This window comes from Pseudophryne corroboree, chromosome 9, assembly GCF_028390025.1.
Source record: "Pseudophryne corroboree isolate aPseCor3 chromosome 9, aPseCor3.hap2, whole genome shotgun sequence".
In the NCBI taxonomy this organism is placed as follows: domain Eukaryota; kingdom Metazoa; phylum Chordata; class Amphibia; order Anura; family Myobatrachidae; genus Pseudophryne; species Pseudophryne corroboree.
Window position 1 is genome coordinate 75,865,418 of NC_086452.1, and position 20,916 is coordinate 75,886,333.

Consider the following 20,916-nt stretch of genomic DNA (forward strand, 5'->3'; position numbering starts at 1 on the left):
AAGGGATCATCAACAAAGACTTAACTAATTCCTATTCAAGGTAACATAAACATTCAACGACCACCATCAGTTCACCAAGTCCTTCTATATATAGTAAATGTTTTTTCCTATATGGTATGGGCCCCTATTGTGCACATTAGTTTTAACGAGTACCCGGGTAACTCAGTTTCAATTAATACGGGAAGAACGTTTTTTGTATTGCATGCACAATGATATGTATAGTAGTGGTAGTAATGTATAAATATAGTACATATTAAGGTCTGTATATTTAACAACACCATTCACTATTTCATACATTGTATAGTGTGATTCTGTGATTAAATTACAATACTTACCGATATAATTTGTGGTTTGACGTTGATCTTGAAAACCTGGAAGAGAAGAAAAGAACCAAATAAGAGGTAATGAGTAACGGTTTTAATACATACACACATACAACACAGGAGGAAGGCTTACCCATGCGAGCCTTATAATAATCAGCTTGGGTGGAGGCACATAGGTAATAATTACCCCGGGGTGGTGAGAGAGGGGGTTACATTTGGAGGCACCGCGTGAGATAATTTTGTAAGATACTCAGGGGTAAAGGAAGCACAGTAGCCAGAATGTCACAATATACCAGGAGTGAAGTGTTTGACTGGTGTATGAGGAAGGGAGTAACTCCTGAAAGGAGTTTTGTATTGATGGGGGACCTCACAGACACCACTGATGGTACCATTATGACAGAGATGCTATTTCTCTTTGGGGTGAAGCAACCAAGGATTACTGATAAACAATTCAAGGAAAGTGGAGAGATGTGTGCTGTATTAATAACTACCAGTCATGATTTAGAGTCTGAATTGCTTCCCAAAGTGGTGGCTGTGAGATCTAACCCTGAACGTAGGTGGATAATTATATGGCCTGAAAAGGATAGCAGTGAAAGGGCTGCTGAACCAGTAATTGTGGGTGACATGTCTTATCCGGCTAGTGGAGATCCCTCTGCAGCTGTGGGAGAAGGTAGTCAAACACAGGGCATTGAAGAAAAATTAGGTAACCAATTAGAGGTCATAGCTGATAAAGTAGTACATCAATTGGAAAGGTGGCACTATGAGGGTAGTTACAGGCGATTACGGCTTTTTTCAGGGATACTTCCTGTGCCTACTGGCGAGGAACCTTATGAGGCCTGGAGGGAGGCAGCGATACAGCAGTCTGAAGAGTGGCACTGCCCCGATCATATAAAGAAACAAAGGATAGTAGAGAGTTTACGGGGACCCGCTATGGGAATTATTCAAGCCACTAGGAAAAGTAACCCAGGAGCTGCTGTGGCTGACTACTTTCAGGCCTTAGAATACACATATGGGACATTGGAGGACGTAGGTGATTTGGTTGCCAGATTCCATCATACTTATCAGGAGACAGGAGAAAAGTTGTCCCAGTATGTATATAGACTTGATAAGTTAATTCATAAAATCGTCGATAAAGGAGGGTTAGCTCCCGCTGAAGTGGATAGTAGCCGCTTGAAACAATTAATTAGGGGAGCATTAACAACTGACCCTGTAGCTCAGCGGTTGCGTTGTACAACTTTATTATTAGGAAGTCCCACCCTTAATGATTTAATTAAGGAAATTACACAGGAAGAAGCTTTAATAGCTAATAGGGAAAAGACTCATGCCAAAGCTGTCAAAGTGGTGGTACCCTCCCCTGAGGCTCCAGGGTTGAGGGAAGATAAGTTAGTTACCTTGGTAGTGGAACAAAATAAGAAAATAGACCAGCTTATTCTTGCGTTGAATCAAAGGGTGGTACCCTCCAGCCTTACTTCCAGCAATTCCACTAGGGGGTTTAACAGTAGCAGGGGAAATTTTAGGAGAGGTGGAAATTTTATAAGCAGAGGGTGTTTCCGATGTGGACAGTTAGGACATAGAGCAGTGGAATGTTCTATAGACTGGGGAATGAATGAAGTGGGAACTAACGTTCAGTCAAATAATTCCTCTCATCAGGGAAACGATGGTGGGAGATTGGCGGGCCCCTCGCCGTCTCCCAGAAATTAGATGTAGATTCAATGGGGAGTGCCCAGTGGAGTAGTTCTATTCCGGATGGTATGATAGGACCCGCTCCACGTGTGGTAGTTAAATTAAATGGACATCCATGTCCTGTGTTGTTGGATAGTGGGTCCCAGGTGTCCATTATATTCAAGCATTGGTATAGACATTATCTCTCTGATGTCCCTATCATGCCCCTGGAAGGACTGGTAATTTGGGGATTGAGTGAACAGAAATACCCTTATTTAGGTTATGTGGTAGTCAACATAGAGTTTCCTGAGGAATTTATGGGTGTGTCGGAGCCATTACCTCTAATTGCTCTGGTATGCCCAGAGTCCCCAGGTGATAAAACTGTAATGCCAGTGATCATTGGGACTAATGCTCATTTATTTAGGGTCCTCAGTGATTGGTGTTTAAAAGGGTGTAGGGAAGCGACAGCCATTACTATGGCGACTTGCCATGAGAAATACAGGGACGGTGAGTCTGAGCACAGAGATTCCTCACTGGCTCAGGGTCTGTCCATAGAAGACTTAACCACATGTTTCCAGGGGAGTGACATTGGGTTGGTAGAACAAAATATTTTATGTGAGGAATTGATGAAACGAAAGCATGTCTTCTCTCTTGGGGAATGGGATTTAGGAAAAGCAAAAGGTGTGGAACACTGTATAAAGCTGACTGATGAGACTCCTTTTAGGGAAAGGTCACGCAGACTTGCTCCTGCAGATTTCGATGATGTCAGACAGCATCTTCAGACTCTCTTGGAAACAGAGGTTATTCAACACTCTGAAAGTCCATATGCATCCCCTATCGTAGTGGCCCGTAAAAAGAATGGCAAAATTAGAATGTGTATTGATTATCGCACACTTAACCAACGCACTGTGCCCGATCAGTACACAGTTCCTAGGATAGAGGAGGCATTGGACTGTTTGCAGGGGAGTCAGTGGTGCACAGTGTTGGATCTGCGGAGTGAGTATTACCAAATACCTATGAGTCACCAGGATAGAGAAAAGACTGCTTTTATTTGTCCTTTGGGTTTCTTTGAATTTTTGAAGATGCCCCAAGGAATCAAGGGTGCCCCGGCCACTTTTGAGAGAACCATGGAGCAGACGGTGGGTGATATGAATTATCGTGAGGTATTAGTTTATCTTGATGATATTATCGTTTTCGGTTCCTCTCTGCAGGAACATAACCACCGTCTGCTCAGGGTACTGGATAGATTATTACAGAAAGGTTTTAAACTTTCTGTGGACAAATGCAAGTTCTGTCTGCCCTCTGTGACTTATTTGGGACATGTGGTAAGTCGACAGGGTATTTCTACCGATCCAACGAAAGTTGAAGCGGTGAATGATTGGCCAAGACCCACAAAATTAAAGGAGTTAAGATCTTTCCTCGGATTTTGTGGGTACTATCGCCGATTTGTGCCCTATTATTCTATAATATGTCGCCCTCTCACTGATTTGACAAAGGGGTATCCGCCAGTTGCTAAAACCACAACTGCAACCTCATCTAAAAAAAAAAAAGGATATTTTAAACCGTATGAAGAGTTTGGGAATAGATGGACACAGAAGTGTGAAGAGGCTTTCCTCAAGTTAAAATGGAGTCTTACTAATGCTCCTGTATTGGCCTATGTGGATCCCACTCTGCCTTATACATTACATGTGGATGCGTCCTTTGATGGTTTAGGTGCAGTGCTTTACCAAACTCATGAAGGAAAGTTACAACCTGTATCGTATATCAGTCGGGGATTATCCAATAGTGAGAGGAGATATCCTGTACATAAATTGGAATTCCTTGCTCTTAAATGGGCTGTGGCTGATAGATTTCATGAGTATCTGTATGGAGCGAGTTTTGAGGTATTCACTGACAATAACCCCCTGACCTATGTACTTACCACGGCTAAATTAGATGCCACAGGGCACAGGTGGTTAGCTGCCTTGTCTATCTATGATTTCAAGATAAGATATCGCCCAGGCATCAATAACATAGACGCCGACTCTTTGTCTAGATTATCTAGAATCGCAAATGAACTAGATAAATCTGAATGGATTGAAGTTCCTGCAATTTCCATTAAGGGATTGTGCCTGAGCATCTCATGTGTAATGGCGGAAAGGGGGGAATGTATTAGTGCTCTTGGAGCGTCTGATAAGGCTTTACCTCTGGCCTATTGCTGGTTAAGCCACTTAGAATTAGGGGGTTTGAGACACATAAGTCAGGAACAAATCCGAATTGATCAAAGGAATGATCCGGATATTTCCGTTGTCATACTCTATATTGAGTCTGGTTATGCTGAATGTGATGGTTTGAGTTCTCTGACACACGCATCTACGTTATTGATGCGGCAAATAAAGCAATTGACTCTGAGGAATGGAATACTGTATCGTGAATCAGTTAAATACAATGGGAAGGCCAAATTACAATTAGTTACTCCACAGTGTTATAGAGAAACTATTTTAAATGCATTACATGATCAGCATGGCCATCTTGGAGTAGACAAGACAACGGGGTTGATAAATGACCGGTTTTACTGGCCCTTAATGGAGCAGGATATTGAGAATTACTGTAAGACCTGTGGTAGTTGTATTTTGAGGAAAACTCTTCCCACTAAGTCCGCTTCTCTTATTAATCTTCAGAGCCATGGTCCCATGGATCTAGTATGCATTGATTATTTATCATTGGAAACATCACCAGAGAAGGAATGTAACATACTTGTAGTAACGGATCATTTCACTCGTTATGCCCAGGCTTATGTTACTCCTGATCAAAAAGCTGTTACAGTAGCCAAAACTCTATGGGAGCGGTTCTTTGTTCACTATGGTTTACCAGCTCGATTGCACTCCGACCAGGGGCGGGATTTCGAAGGGAAAATTATAAAGGAGCTTTGTCTGTGCTGCGGGATTAAAAAATCCCGAACTACTCCTTACCATCCGCAGGGTAATCCTCAGCCAGAACGTTTTAATCGTACCCTACTTGACATGATGGGCACTTTGGGACCCATGTGCAAAACAAAGTGGAATAGAAGAATATGCCATCTGGTGCATGCCTATAATTGCACTAAGAATGAATCTACTGGGTACTCCCCATATGAATTGATGTTTGGGCGTGAAGCCCGACTGCCCATAGATGTTTCTCTAGGACTGCCATCCAGAGATGCAAAGGGACAAACTCATTCTCAATATATCAACAATTTACGGAAAGAGCTAACATATGCTCATGAGTTAGCTCAAGAAACGGCTAGGAAAGCTGGGATAGCAAACAAGAAAAGATATGACATGAGAGTAAAAGAGAATATTCTAGAAATAGGAGATCGAGTCCTAGTGCAGCAATTAGGACTTCCCCGACGACAAAAATTAGCTTATCGATGGAAACCCGATCCATATGTGGTAATTGAAAAATTACCTAACATACCAGTTTATAAACTAAGGTTAGAGTCGGGGGAGGGAACAGTTCTTACATACCACCGACAGCATCTTTTGCCCATCTCACAAAATCTTCGTCTCCCTGACTATGTTGAAAATGAGCCACCCTCAAGATGTAGTTGGAAAGATAGTAATAGGTTAAGATCTTCTCCAGGTCAATGCCAATCTCCAGACATTACAGCAGGATCTAATGGGGATACTGAGGACAGGGAACCAGGCCCAGGATATTTTTATTATGATAACAGTACTGATAACTCTATTCCCTTGTTATCTGATTGTAACACACCTGGGATGTTTGATAACAGCTCTATGGAAAAGGTGAATAATATATCTGTTAATACTAATAACGAAGAAAGTGGGTTAGACTCCGATTGGGGAGTCATATCAGAAGTGGGTATAGGTGACACTGAAGTTAATCCAAGTATGGATCTTGGTAGTGAATCTAGGATCTTAGATACTGGTAAGGATAATGAGCCTAGCTATAGGACATCCAGGGAACGAAGACCTCCTTTAATATTAACATATCCGGAATTAGGTAAACCTACATATTTACCTCAAATAATTCACCCAAGTATAGTACTTACCTGGCCCTACTTCGGGTACTGGAAAGGGGAGAATATTTGGTGATCTGACAAACTGGGAAAGAGAGATATGTAGATCACCAGGGGGAGAGTGTAACATGACTAATATATATTAATAATTGTTTAGCATTAAATTAATATGTATTTATTGTTATTAATATAAAGAATGTGTTGTCCATGTAAAATTCCATAAGACTTAGATTCATATAAGCAGTTTGTGGTAGGGGAAATGCACAATACAATTAATAGGAGTAAAACTATATAATTAATAGATATATATGTGTATGTATATATTGGTAGTAATTAATTGGAGTATTTATGTTATCCATTGTGGTAGTGTTTTGCTGCCATACTTTTGTTAATATAATGAATGGTTGTGTATACTTCACTGTGGGTTCGTGACACGTTGAGATAGCAATAGTCTGCAGGGCAGTAAAGGCGGCAAAATAGATCCTTGGTGTTGGCCTCGCGCTGCGGGAGTGACAACCTGCAGGGCGGGAAGAGTTTGTCCACGAGCAGGGTTCAGGGGCTGACCGCGAGCGGTTGACAACAGGAGGCAATGGTTGGCGGAGGCAAGGGACGGGCGACCAATAGTGAACGGCTGTGCGGCGCGAGTCCCTTTATCCACGGGTATATAGAGAGCTCACCTGCGCTGCGGAGGGAGTTGCTGTTCCCCTGGCTAGTGTGCGTGCTCAGATCTCTAGCGGGCCGCTAATAGAGCTGTATGCTGTAAACATACAGCGGTGCCGCGGAGACGGAGTAGCGCTACCCACGCCAGAGCCTACAGGGAGAGAGAAGTGGAGGCAGAGATTAAGTGACACTGCTGGAGGCGGCCCGCTGCTCGAAGAGGCAGGAGAAGGCGGTGGCTCCTCCTGATCCGGCTGGATCATTGGTCTTCGAGCAGGGGAGGACGGAAGAGGCGTCCCCATGGAGGTCCTGGCTGGGCGTAGATGACTGGATCACCTGCCTTCCACATAGGGACCACCCAGCTTCATTGCGCACCACCTCGCTAGGGAGGAGTCGGGGGAGCGTCATCCTGCCGCAGCAGCAGCATATGGGGATGTGTAAGTGAACCAAAACTACACTGCCCCCTGCAGTCTACATACACTGAGCCCCATAGACTTCAGCTGACACTCTGCTTTAGGAGATTTCATTAATGCAGCCACCAGTTCTCATTTACCAGACTCAACCATAAGTAGGAATTAGCACGGAAGAGTAACTGAGATGCATAATAGGCTGGTGTCACAAGTCAAGCAGATAGGAGAGTTATAAATATTCCTATACTGGCCAATAAGTAGATTGAACTGTGTATGGCAATTATTCATACTGTTAACTGTCAATACAGCCCTGCAATAGCTGAAACGAGGGAGAACTGTCATATATAAGGAATTACTTTAATTGACAGACGTATAAATATACTATGACTATGGATGAATTCCAGGGAGTATATATATATATATATATATATCAGAGTGGAAATAGACAATACATAAGAACGATATATTTGTTGGACTGGTGTTACCATAACTCACTGCATTTCACATACTAAATAACTAAAAGGGAGTCCCATCGGAATTTGCACTGAAACGGAAGGCTTGGTACCATAACTAAAAAAATCCTATACGGGATAATATAATTCTGATCTTTTTAGTAAAGAGGAGACATTACTTAGTGTTACTCAATGGAATGATATAACTATTATTCATATTTTCTCTATTATGGGGACAACGCTGATGTAGAGACTAAAGCCTTATATTCTGCAGGAATTCAGAGTAGCAGTATTATTTTGCTACTGTAACCAATGTTCATCTTGCTAAGTGAAGGAGACAGCTGGAGATGTTAAATAAGTATCCAGAGAGATAACAATTTATGTTGTCCAAAGAGAAACATAAGTAGCAAAATACTGTGACTAGTTGAAGTTAATGCTATATTGTTTCATGGACTGAGCTATCCTTAAGCATTAACTAACCCCACAAAAATATCCCAGGAACAGTAGTGATAATTAACCCTCTGACACTGGGATATAATTTCAAAAGGGATCATCAACAAAGACTTAACTAATTCCTATTCAAGGTAACATAAACATTCAACGACCACCATCAGTTCACCAAGTCCTTCTATATATAGTAAATGTTTTTTCCTATATGGTATGGGCCCCTATTGTGCACATTAGTTTTAACGAGTACCCGGGTAACTCAGTTTCAATTAATACGGGAAGAACGTTTTTTGTATTGCATGCACAATGATATGTATAGTAGTGGTAGTAATGTATAAATATAGTACATATTAAGGTCTGTATATTTAACAACACCATTCACTATTTCATACATTGTATAGTGTGATTCTGTGATTAAATTACAATACTTACCGATATAATTTGTGGTTTGACGTTGATCTTGAAAACCTGGAAGAGAAGAAAAGAACCAAATAAGAGGTAATGAGTAACGGTTTTAATACATACACACATACAACACAGGAGGAAGGCTTACCCATGCGAGCCTTATAATAATCAGCTTGGGTGGAGGCACATAGGTAATAATTACCCCGGGGTGGTGAGAGAGGGGGTTACATTTGGAGGCACCGCGTGAGATAATTTTGTAAGATACTCAGGGGTAAAGGAAGCACAGTAGCCAGAATGTCACAATATACCAGGAGTGAAGTGTTTGACTGGTGTATGAGGAAGGGAGTAACTCCTGAAAGGAGTTTTGTATTGATGGGGGACCTCACAGACACCACTGATGGTACCATTATGACAGAGATGCTATTTCTCTTTGGGGTGAAGCAACCAAGGATTACTGATAAACAATTCAAGGAAAGTGGAGAGATGTGTGCTGTATTAATAACTACCAGTCATGATTTAGAGTCTGAATTGCTTCCCAAAGTGGTGGCTGTGAGATCTAACCCTGAACGTAGGTGGATAATTATATGGCCTGAAAAGGATAGCAGTGAAAGGGCTGCTGAACCAGTAATTGTGGGTGACATGTCTTATCCGGCTAGTGGAGATCCCTCTGCAGCTGTGGGAGAAGGTAGTCAAACACAGGGCATTGAAGAAAAATTAGGTAACCAATTAGAGGTCATAGCTGATAAAGTAGTACATCAATTGGAAAGGTGGCACTATGAGGGTAGTTACAGGCGATTACGGCTTTTTTCAGGGATACTTCCTGTGCCTACTGGCGAGGAACCTTATGAGGCCTGGAGGGAGGCAGCGATACAGCAGTCTGAAGAGTGGCACTGCCCCGATCATATAAAGAAACAAAGGATAGTAGAGAGTTTACGGGGACCCGCTATGGGAATTATTCAAGCCACTAGGAAAAGTAACCCAGGAGCTGCTGTGGCTGACTACTTTCAGGCCTTAGAATACACATATGGGACATTGGAGGACGTAGGTGATTTGGTTGCCAGATTCCATCATACTTATCAGGAGACAGGAGAAAAGTTGTCCCAGTATGTATATAGACTTGATAAGTTAATTCATAAAATCGTCGATAAAGGAGGGTTAGCTCCCGCTGAAGTGGATAGTAGCCGCTTGAAACAATTAATTAGGGGAGCATTAACAACTGACCCTGTAGCTCAGCGGTTGCGTTGTACAACTTTATTATTAGGAAGTCCCACCCTTAATGATTTAATTAAGGAAATTACACAGGAAGAAGCTTTAATAGCTAATAGGGAAAAGACTCATGCCAAAGCTGTCAAAGTGGTGGTACCCTCCCCTGAGGCTCCAGGGTTGAGGGAAGATAAGTTAGTTACCTTGGTAGTGGAACAAAATAAGAAAATAGACCAGCTTATTCTTGCGTTGAATCAAAGGGTGGTACCCTCCAGCCTTACTTCCAGCAATTCCACTAGGGGGTTTAACAGTAGCAGGGGAAATTTTAGGAGAGGTGGAAATTTTATAAGCAGAGGGTGTTTCCGATGTGGACAGTTAGGACATAGAGCAGTGGAATGTTCTATAGACTGGGGAATGAATGAAGTGGGAACTAACGTTCAGTCAAATAATTCCTCTCATCAGGGAAACGATGGTGGGAGATTGGCGGGCCCCTCGCCGTCTCCCAGAAATTAGATGTAGATTCAATGGGGAGTGCCCAGTGGAGTAGTTCTATTCCGGATGGTATGATAGGACCCGCTCCACGTGTGGTAGTTAAATTAAATGGACATCCATGTCCTGTGTTGTTGGATAGTGGGTCCCAGGTGTCCATTATATTCGAGCATTGGTATAGACATTATCTCTCTGATGTCCCTATCATGCCCCTGGAAGGACTGGTAATTTGGGGATTGAGTGAACAGAAATACCCTTATTTAGGTTATGTGGTAGTCAACATAGAGTTTCCTGAGGAATTTATGGGTGTGTCGGAGCCATTACCTCTAATTGCTCTGGTATGCCCAGAATCCCCAGGTGATAAAACTGTAATGCCAGTGATCATTGGGACTAATGCTCATTTATTTAGGGTCCTCAGTGATTGGTGTTTAAAAGGGTGTAGGGAAGCGACAGCCATTACTATGGCGACTTGCCATGAGAAATACAGGGACGGTGAGTCTGAGCACAGAGATTCCTCACTGGCTCAGGGTCTGTCCATAGAAGACTTAACCACATGTTTCCAGGGGAGTGACATTGGGTTGGTAGAACAAAATATTTTATGTGAGGAATTGATGAAACGAAAGCATGTTTTCTCTCTTGGGGAATGGGATTTAGGAAAAGCAAAAGGTGTGGAACACTGTATAAAGCTGACTGATGAGACTCCTTTTAGGGAAAGGTCACGCAGACTTGCTCCTGCAGATTTCGATGATGTCAGACAGCATCTTCAGACTCTCTTGGAAACAGAGGTTATTCAACACTCTGAAAGTCCATATGCATCCCCTATCGTAGTGGCCCGTAAAAAGCATGGCAAAATTAGAATGTGTATTGATTATCGCACACTTAACCAACGCACTGTGCCCGATCAGTACACAGTTCCTAGGATAGAGGAGGCATTGGACTGTTTACAGGGGAGTCAGTGGTTCACAGTGTTGGATCTGCGGAGTGAGTATTACCAAATACCTATGAGTCACCAGGATAGAGAAAAGACTGCTTTTATTTGTCCTTTGGGTTTCTTTGAATTTTTGAAGATGCCCCAAGGAATCAAGGGTGCCCCGGCCACTTTTGAGAGAACCATGGAGCAGACGGTGGGTGATATGAATTATCGTGAGGTATTAGTTTATCTTGATGATATTATCGTTTTCGGTTCCTCTCTGCAGGAACATAACCACCGTCTGCTCAGGGTACTGGATAGATTATTACAGAAAGGTTTTAAACTTTCTGTGGACAAATGCAAGTTCTGTCTGCCCTCTGTGACTTATTTGGGACATGTGGTAAGTCGACAGGGTATTTCTACCGATCCAACGAAAGTTGAAGCGGTGAATGATTGGCCAAGACCCACAAAATTAAAGGAGTTAAGATCTTTCCTCGGATTTTGTGGGTACTATCGCCGATTTGTGCCCTATTATTCTATAATATGTCGCCCTCTCACTGATTTGACAAAGGGGTATCCGCCAGTTGCTAAAACCACAACTGCAACCTCATCTAAAAAAAAAAAAGGATATTTTAAACCGTATGAAGAGTTTGGTATTAGATGGACACAGAAGTGTGAAGAGGCTTTCCTCAAGTTAAAATGGAGTCTTACTAATGCTCCTGTATTGGCCTATGTGGATCCCACTCTGCCTTATACATTACATGTGGATGCGTCCTTTGATGGTTTAGGTGCAGTGCTTTACCAAACTCATGAAGGAAAGTTACAACCTGTATCGTATATCAGTCGGGGATTATCCAATAGTGAGAGGAGATATCCTGTACATAAATTGGAATTCCTTGCTCTTAAATGGGCTGTGGCTGATAGATTTCATGAGTATCTGTATGGAGCGAGTTTTGAGGTATTCACTGACAATAACCCCCTGACCTATGTACTTACCACGGCTAAATTAGATGCCACAGGGCACAGGTGGTTAGCTGCCTTGTCTATCTATGATTTCAAGATAAGATATCGCCCAGGCATCAATAACATAGACGCCGACTCTTTGTCTAGATTATCTAGAATCGCAAATGAACTAGATAAATCTGAATGGATTGAAGTTCCTGCAATTTCCATTAAGGGATTGTGCCTGAGCATCTCATGTGTAATGGCGGAAAGGGGGGAATGTATTAGTGCTCTTGGAGCGTCTGATAAGGCTTTACCTCTGGCCTATTGCTGGTTAAGCCACTTAGAATTAGGGGGTTTGAGACACATAAGTCAGGAACAAATCCGAATTGATCAAAGGAATGATCCGGATATTTCCGTTGTCATACTCTATATTGAGTCTGGTTATGCTGAATGTGATGGTTTGAGTTCTCTGACACACGCATCTACGTTATTGATGCGGCAAATAAAGCAATTGACTCTGAGGAATGGAATACTGTATCGTGAATCAGTTAAATACAATGGGAAGGCCAAATTACAATTAGTTACTCCACAGTGTTATAGAGAAACTATTTTAAATGCATTACATGATCAGCATGGCCATCTTGGAGTAGACAAGACAACGGGGTTGATAAATGACCGGTTTTACTGGCCCTTAATGGAGCAGGATATTGAGAATTACTGTAAGACCTGTGGTAGTTGTATTTTGAGGAAAACTCTTCCCACTAAGTCCGCTTCTCTTATTAATCTTCAGAGCCATGGTCCCATGGATCTAGTATGCATTGATTATTTATCATTGGAAACATCACCAGAGAAGGAATGTAACATACTTGTAGTAACGGATCATTTCACTCGTTATGCCCAGGCTTATGTTACTCCTGATCAAAAAGCTGTTACAGTAGCCAAAACTCTATGGGAGCGGTTCTTTGTTCACTATGGTTTACCAGCTCGATTGCACTCCGACCAGGGGCGGGATTTCGAAGGGAAAATTATAAAGGAGCTTTGTCTGTGCTGCGGGTTTAAAAAATCCCGAACTACTCCTTACCATCCGCAGGGTAATCCTCAGCCAGAACGTTTTAATCGTACCCTACTTGACATGATGGGCACTTTGGGACCCATGTGCAAAACAAAGTGGAATAGAAGAATATGCCATCTGGTGCATGCCTATAATTGCACTAAGAATGAATCTACTGGGTACTCCCCATATGAATTGATGTTTGGGCGTGAAGCCCGACTGCCCATAGATGTTTCTCTAGGACTGCCATCCAGAGATGCAAAGGGACAAACTCATTCTCAATATATCAACAATTTACGGAAAGAGCTAACATATGCTCATGAGTTAGCTCAAGAAACGGCTAGGAAAGCTGGGATAGCAAACAAGAAAAGATATGACATGAGAGTAAAAGAGAATATTCTAGAAATAGGAGATCGAGTCCTAGTGCAGCAATTAGGACTTCCCCGACGACAAAAATTAGCTTATCGATGGAAACCCGATCCATATGTGGTAATTGAAAAATTACCTAACATACCAGTTTATAAACTAAGGTTAGAGTCGGGGGAGGGAACAGTTCTTACATACCACCGACAGCATCTTTTGCCCATCTCACAAAATCTTCGTCTCCCTGACTATGTTGAAAATGAGCCACCCTCAAGATGTAGTTGGAAAGATAGTAATAGGTTAAGATCTTCTCCAGGTCAATGCCAATCTCCAGACATTACAGCAGGATCTAATGGGGATACTGAGGACAGGGAACCAGGCCCAGGATATTTTTATTATGATAACAGTACTGATAACTCTATTCCCTTGTTATCTGATTGTAACACACCTGGGATGTTTGATAACAGCTCTATGGAAAAGGAGAATAATATATCTGTTAATACTAATAACGAAGAAAGTGGGTTAGACTCCGATTGGGGAGTCATATCAGAAGTGGGTATAGGTGACACTGAAGTTAATCCAAGTATGGATCTTGGTAGTGAATCTAGGATCTTAGATACTGGTAAGGATAATGGGCCTAGCTATAGGACATCCAGGGAACGAAGACCTCCTTTAATATTAACATATCCGGAATTAGGTAAACCTACATATTTACCTCAAATAATTCACCCAAGTATAGTACTTACCTGGCCCTACTTCGGGTACTGGAAAGGGGAGAATATTTGGTGATCTGACAAACTGGGAAAGAGAGATATGTAGATCACCAGGGGGAGAGTGTAACATGACTAATATATATTAATAATTGTTTAGCATTAAATTAATATGTATTTATTGTTATTAATATAAAGAATGTGTTGTCCATGTAAAATTCCATAAGACTTAGATTCATATAAGCAGTTTGTGGTAGGGGAAATGCACAATACAATTAATAGGAGTAAAACTATATAATTAATAGATATATATGTGTATGTGTTAGGGTCTCCTGCCCTGTGCTGCCACGTCGTCATGGCAACCGGGAGACAAGTGCTAGTGGAGTAACCTGAGCGCAGCTGATACTCCGGTTCGGGTTTTTTGCTGTGCAGTGGTTATAGGCTCTGTGCACGGCAGGGGATCCGGTGCTGGTTTTTGTGCTCACAGTCTGTGAGGTCTGAGTGGGGCGTGGACAGCACCTGCTTTATAAGGCCTCTTTTCAGGGTAAGCAGATGCTGCTGAATCTCTGTTGGTTAGTCAGTTCATGAAAGTTAGCCAGTACTGTGTAGCTTTGTATTTGTTTGTTGCTTACTGCAAATAGGCCTGGGGATTTGGTATTACACTCTGCCAATCCAGACCTAGCAGTAAGACTGGAGTCAGTCGTTTAGCTTGCTGGGGTTCTGTTATTACTCTGTGAACTTAGCAAGTTTGCGGCTGTATTCTAACACTTGCCTGTCTAATCCTGTCTCACTGTGCTAGGTGTCAGGGGTCAGTTTAGTGGCAGTAAGCTTAAACCTGTGCACTGCAAGTGAGAATCAGGATTGTGGAGGCTCTCCTTGTGTCTATCATTCCATCTCTGACCAAGGAGTTTACTGCCACACCCGTTGGTAACCCTTTAGGGTTTTGCTGTTGCCCTTAGCAACAGCATTTCGGGTTCTCTACGTATTAAAACACAACATCTTGCTTTTTACATCTGAGCAGTTCTAATACAAGGGAGATACCCAGTTCCTTAGCCTCTGGGCTTCTCTGTTCACTGTGTGTGTATTTTGTTACCCTATCACCTTCTGTGTACGTTATGTCATATTCCCCAGTTTGTCTGTGAGTCCATTTGTTTTGCATAACAGTTCAAACACCAGTACATTCCTGCAGGCACTGGTGTGCATAACATATTCAGCAGCCTAATACTCCTGTTGAAATTTTGTGGGAATATGGAGCATACCCCTCAAAATACGTTGCAACAGGTGGTCGATCAGGTGCAGGTCCTGACTCGGCAATTTAATGATTTGTCCATTAAAATGCACACCTCCCAGGCTGCTGGCGGAGCTCCCGCAGCAGCAGCACCTGCAGGGGTTAAGGAGCCGAAAGTAAATCTCCCGGATCGTTTTTCTGGAGATCGCTCGCAGTTCTTTTGTTTCAAGGAGAGCTGCAAGCTATACTTCCGGCTTAGGCCTCAGTCTTCTGGGTCGGAGATTCAGCGGGTGGGCATAGTGATTTCCTTGCTACAAGGAGACCCACAGGTCTGGGCATATGGGTTGCAGCCTGACTGTCCGTCGCTTAAAAGTGTTGATGCTTTTTTTACGGCACTGGGCATGTTGTATGATGACCCTGACAAGACGGCCTCAGCCGAGGCTCAGATTTCGATCCTTAAGCAAGGGCGAAGGCCAGTTGAGGTTTACTGTACGGAGTTTCGGAGGTTGGCCCATGATACCCAGTGGAATGACCCAGCCCTGAGACACCAGTACCGTAGAGGTCTTTCTAACCAGATAAAGGACCAACTGGTACAATATCCCTTGCCTGATAGCTTGGATCAGCTCATGCAGTTATCCATCCGGGTGGATAGACGGCTGAGAGAGCGTAGGCTTGAAAGGGAGACTGAGATTTCCTTCCTTCCCAAGGGAACCTCAGACTCTGAGGAATTTTCTGAGGAGCCTATGCAGATTGGGGCTACCCGCCTCTCCTCGCGTGAGAAGACGCGGAGGAGACAGCAGGGGTTGTGTTTGTACTGTGGGAATAAAGGTCATGTGGTAGTATCATGCCCAGAAAAGCCGGAAAACTTCAGGGCCTGAGGGTGATGGGAAATATCCTGTCAGGCCAGAAGTCAGAATTTCCCAAGAAGACTTTTATCATTCCGGTGACCTTGAAGATCCTCGGTCAAACTGTCAAGACTGAGGCCTTTGTGGACAGTGGGGCCGACGGGGTTTTTAAGGACCGCCAATTCGCCCTAAAACACTCTGTTCCCTTAGTACCCTTGGCATCGGAAATTGAGATTTGTGGGTTAAACGGGGAACCATTATCCCAAGGTAAAATTACCTCTTGCACTAGCCAGATTTCTTTGTTTATTGGAGCCACACACTCTGAGGAGTTGTCCTTTTATGTGACTGTCTGTACTTTTGCCCCATTGGTGTTGGGGTTACCCTGGTTAAGGGCCCACAATCCTCAATTTGACTGGGTCTCTGGGGAGATTCTTAGTTGGGGTACTGATGACATCCTAATCTTCTCCCATTCCCTGGAGGAACATCGGAAGCATGTACGCTTAGTCCTCCAGAAACTCAGAGACCACCGGCTTGGGGCGAAGCTGGAGAAGTGCGAATTTGAAGTTCAGCAAATCGCATTTCTAGGATATATTATCTCCCCAGAAGGTTTCCAAATGGAGGGTTCCAAGGTACAGGCAGTCCTGGATTGGGTGCAGCCCACTAGTTTGAAGGCGCTTCAGCGTTTCCTGGGCTTTGCGAATTTTTATAGACGATTTATCGCTGGATTTTCGTCTATAGTGGCGCCCTTGGTGGCACTCACTAAGAAAGGGGCGGATGTTGCTCACTGGTCTTGTGAGGCTAAAGCGGCTTTTGCCCGTCTCAAAAGGGCATTTGTTTCGGCCAAGGTGCTGCGACACCCAGATCCAGAGCGTCCTTTTGTGGTGGAGGTGGATGCCTCTGAGATGGGTATTGGGGCAGTGCTTTCTCAGATGGGAGTGTCTGATAATCGCCTTCATCCCTGTGCTTACTTTTCCCGTAAATTTTCGCCTGCCGAGATGAATTATGACGTGGGTAACCGGGAATTGTTGGCTATTAAGGATGCACTCGAGGAGTGGAGACACTGGCTTGAGGGGGCTAAGTTTGTGGTCTCAATTCTCACTGACCATAAGAATCTGGCATATTTAGAGTCAGCGAAGCGTCTCAATGCCAGGCAGGCACGATGGGCTTTGTTTTTTGCTCGCTTTAATTTTTTGATAACATATCGCCCTGGGTCAAAAAACATCAAGGCTGATGCGCTCTCGCGGAGTTTTGCTCCAATCCAGGAGACCACCGAGGAGCGTTGCCCATTGTTTCCCCATCATGTATTAAAGTGGGCATTACCCAGGACCTCTTATCATTAGTCCTTAGAGCACAGGAGCAGGCTCCTCCAGACCTTCCGGTAGGTCTTTTGTTTGTGCCTCCTAGGTTAAGACAGCGAGTGTTCCTGGAATTCCATGCCAAGAAGTCGGCAGGTCACCCGGGTATTGCCAGAACTCGGGAGTTGCTATCTAGGGCGGTGTGGTGGCCCTCGGTGGCTAAGGATGTGGATCAGTGGGTTCGGGCATGTGACATCTGTGCCCGAAATAAGACTCCTAGAGGGGTTCCTGTTGGCCCATTACATCCACTCTCTATCCCATCTAAGCCATGGACCCACATTTCAATGGATTTTGTGGTGGACTTGCCCAAATCCTCGGGGATGACAGCCATCTGGGTTGTCGTTGACAGGTTTTCGAAGATGGCGCACTTCGTTCCACTGGTTGGGCTGCCATCAGCCAGACGCCTGTCTGAATTATTTATGCTGCATGTTGTGCGTCTCCACGGGTTGCCACTTGATGTGGTCTCTGACCGCGGATCCCAGTTTGTGGCCAAATTCTGGAGGGCATTTTGTTCCGATCTCCAGATTTCTGTCAGCTTGTCGTCAGGCTACCATCCGCAGTCTAATGGGCAGACTGAAAGGGTGAACCAGTCCTTGGAGCAGTTCCTCAGGTGTTATGTCTCCAAGTGTCAGACTGACTGGGTTGCTCATCTGTCCATGGCGGAGTTTGCCTATAACAACGCGGCTCACTCTGCTACAGGGATCTCTCCCTTCCTTTGTGTGTATGGGCATCATCCTAAGGCCAATTCTTTTGACCCCCTGGACTCCACGCCTGGTGGTTCCTCTGTGGTTTCGGTCCTTAGAGGTATTTGGCGGAAAGTGAAGAAAGCCCTTGTGTCTGTGTCATTAGTGACCAAAAGGGTTTTTGATAAGCGGAAAAGACCCTGCAGCTTCAAATTAGGAGACTTCGTCTGGTTGTCTACCAAGAATTTGAAGTTGAGACAGCCATCTCATAAGTTAGGGCCCCGGTTCATCGGCCCTTATAAGATCACCAGGGTTATCAATCCGGTGGCATTTCAGTTAGATCTGCCCCGTTCTTTGGGTATCAATAAAACATTTCATTGTTCCCTTTTAAAACGGGCGATTAGTAATCCTTCTTCCAGTGGAAGACCTTCCCCTCTTCTGATACGTGGCCAGAGGGAGTTTGTTGTTGAAAGGATTCTTGACTCCAAGGTGGTTCGGGGTCGGCTGTCATTTTTGGTGCACTGGAAGGGGTATGGCCCGGAGGAGCGGTCGTGGGTGCGCAGTTGTGATCTTCATGCCCCCAGACTGATACGCTCTTTCTTCTCGCAGTTCCCCGATAAACCCGGTGGTAGGGGTTCTTTGACCCCTCGTCAGAGGGGGGGTACTGTTAGGGTCTCCTGCCCTGTGCTGCCACGTCGTCATGGCAACCGGGAGTCAAGTGCTAGTGGAGTAACCTGAGCGCAGCTGATACTCCGGTTCGGGTCTTTTGCTGTGCAGTGGTTATAGGCTCTGTGCACGGCAGGGGATCCGGTGCTGGTTTTTGTGCTCACAGTCTGTGAGGTCTGAGTGGGGCGTGGACAGCACCTGCTTTATAAGGCCTCTTTTCAGGGTAAGCAGATGCTGCTGAATCTCTGTTGGTTAGTCAGTTCATGAAAGTTAGCCAGTACTGTGTAGCTTTGTATTTGTTTGTTGCTTACTGCAAATAGGCCTGGGGATTTGGTATTACACTCTGCCAATCCAGACCTAGCAGTAAGACTGGAGTCAGTCGTTTAGCTTGCTGGGGTTCTGTTATTACTCTGTGAACTTAGCAAGTTTGCGGCTGTATTCTAACACTTGCCTGTCTAATCCTGTCTCACTGTGCTAGGTGTCAGGGGTCAGTTTAGTGGCAGTAAGCTTAAACCTGTGCACTGCAAGTGAGAATCAGGATTGTGGAGGCTCTCCTTGTGTCTATCATTCCATCTCTGACCAAGGAGTTTACTGCCACACCCGTTGGTAACCCTTTAGGGTTTTGCTGTTGCCCTTAGCAACAGCATTTCGGGTTCTCTACGTATTAAAACACAACATCTTGCTTTTTACATCTGAGCAGTTCTAATACAAGGGAGATACCCAGTTCCTTAGCCTCTGGGCTTCTCTGTTCACTGTGTGTGTATTTTGTTACCCTATCACCTTCTGTGTACGTTATGTCATATTCCCCAGTTTGTCTGTGAGTCCATTTGTTTTGCATAACAGTTCAAACACCAGTACATTCCTGCAGGCACTGGTGTGCATAACATATTCAGCAGCCTAATACTCCTGTTGAAATTTTGTGGGAATATGGAGCATACCCCTCAAAATACGTTGCAACAGGTGGTCGATCAGGTGCAGGTCCTGACTCGGCAATTTAATGATTTGTCCATTAAAATGCACACCTCCCAGGCTGCTGGCGGAGCTCCCGCAGCAGCAGCACCTGCAGGGGTTAAGGAGCCGAAAGTAAATCTCCCGGATCGTTTTTCTGGAGATCGCTCGCAGTTCTTTTGTTTCAAGGAGAGCTGCAAGCTATACTTCCGGCTTAGGCCTCAGTCTTCTGGGTCGGAGATTCAGCGGGTGGGCATAGTGATTTCCTTGCTACAAGGAGACCCACAGGTCTGGGCATATGGGTTGCAGCCTGACTGTCCGTCGCTTAAAAGTGTTGATGCTTTTTTTACGGCACTGGGCATGTTGTATGATGACCCTGACAAGACGGCCTCAGCCGAGGCTCAGATTTCGATCCTTAAGCAAGGGCGAAGGCCAGTTGAGGTTTACTGTACGGAGTTTCGGAGGTTGGCCCATGATACCCAGTGGAATGACCCAGCCCTGAGACACCAGTACCGTAGAGGTCTTTCTAACCAGATAAAGGACCAACTGGTACAATATCCCTTGCCTGATAGCTTGGATCAGCTCATGCAGTTATCCATCCGGGTGGATAGACGGCTGAGAGAGCGTAGGCTTGAAAGGGAGACTGAGATTTCCTTCCTTCCCAAGGGAACCTCAGACTCTGAGGAATTTTCTGAGGAGCCTATGCAGATTGGGGCTACCCGCCTCTCCTCGCGTGAGAAGACGCGGAGGAGACAGCAGGGGTTGTGTTTGTACTGTGGGAATAAAGGTCATGTGGTAGTATCATGCCCAGAAAAGCCGGAAAACTTCAGGGCCTGAGGGTGATGGGAAATATCCTGTCAGGCCAGAAGTCAGAATTTCCCAAGAAGACTTTTATCATTCCGGTGACCTTGAAGATCCTCGGTCAAACTGTCAAGACTGAGGCCTTTGTGGACAGTGGGGCCGACGGGGTTTTTAAGGACCGCCAATTCGCCCTAAAACACTCTGTTCCCTTAGTACCCTTGGCATCGGAAATTGAGATTTGTGGGTTAAACGGGGAACCATTATCCCAAGGTAAAATTACCTCTTGCACTAGCCAGATTTCTTTGTTTATTGGAGCCACACACTCTGAGGAGTTGTCCTTTTATGTGACTGTCTGTACTTTTGCCC

General features: G+C 44.4%; 1 long non-coding RNA gene across 1 annotated transcript in view; it reads right to left on the bottom strand.

Moving 5' to 3' along the window:
• Positions 1-333: 333 nt before the first annotated feature.
• Positions 334-20,916, bottom strand: part of LOC134956698 (uncharacterized) — a 55,832-nt gene continuing 35,249 nt past the window's right edge. The window contains exons 3-6 of the long non-coding RNA XR_010186101.1: positions 14,061-14,112; positions 8,381-8,416; positions 6,016-6,067; positions 334-371 (exon numbers count right to left, since the gene is read on the bottom strand). This is a non-coding gene — a long non-coding RNA (uncharacterized LOC134956698). The remainder of the gene's footprint in view (positions 372-6,015; positions 6,068-8,380; positions 8,417-14,060; positions 14,113-20,916) is intronic.